Below are 962 nucleotides of genomic sequence, written 5' to 3'. Positions count from 1 at the left end.
CTCTCAAAGACAGGTGCACTCTTCAAAGTCCTGCACCCACATGATGCACACCGTGTCCCTGGACACATCTGTCTGCCTTGCGTGTAGCCCAGCTGTTTGGAGAATGCCCTCTTCCAGCAGTTGGTACTCACAGAGCCTTAGGAAGGGGCTTGGGAGCCTTCAACAATTCAGGAGCTATCTAAGACTTCTAGGTTTTGTCTACTTTCTAAGTCATAGGAGCCTCTCTCCTCCACCCAGGAGGAAATGTTTCAATTTGTAGGAAATTGCTTCACAGCACCAAGTATGCGTGTGTCTGTCCTCATTAATTCAGCCTGGGAATTAGCGAGCACTTTCTAACAGGAATAAATCTCCAGCTGAGAAATATAGAGTCATATGCTCAGCTCTCCTGGAGGGGACTATATATAATAACAACAACCCAGATGCATGTATTAAAGCACAATAAAACAAGTGCTGGCCGCTGCCCAAACTTGAGAACACATTGCCCTTATCTTGGTTGTTGGAGGGTACTAAGCAGGAGGTTGTGTCTTAGGTGACTTTACGTTGCTATAGCAAAGTCGCTGATGCTGGGTTACATGTAAATAAAAAAAAGGGTTTATTGGGCCCACCATATAAAGCATCCAGTTGGGGTGCTGGTGCTCTAGCAACCATCCTTTGGCTGTATCACAATACGGTAGAACATCGCATGAAACTGGCAGAGTATAGATGGGGCCCCAGCACATGGGACCGTTTGCTTTACAATAACCTGCATTCACTGTGCTGATCCAGCTTGAGAGCTGGAACACCCTCAAAATAGCATTGAGCTCTTCATGAGAGGGGTGCCTGTGACTTAGCTGCTTCCACTGGGTACCACCATCTTAGCACTGCCACCCTAGGGACAGCTTTCCTGTCTAGGAACTTCTTCAGGACACAACATATGATAGAAATAGAAGAGGTCCCAGTTATTATCATAAGAGGCAGCTGGG

The sequence above is a fragment of the Rattus rattus genome, chromosome 13 (assembly GCF_011064425.1).
Source record: "Rattus rattus isolate New Zealand chromosome 13, Rrattus_CSIRO_v1, whole genome shotgun sequence".
In the NCBI taxonomy this organism is placed as follows: domain Eukaryota; kingdom Metazoa; phylum Chordata; class Mammalia; order Rodentia; family Muridae; genus Rattus; species Rattus rattus.
This window is presented reverse-complemented; position numbering follows the sequence as displayed.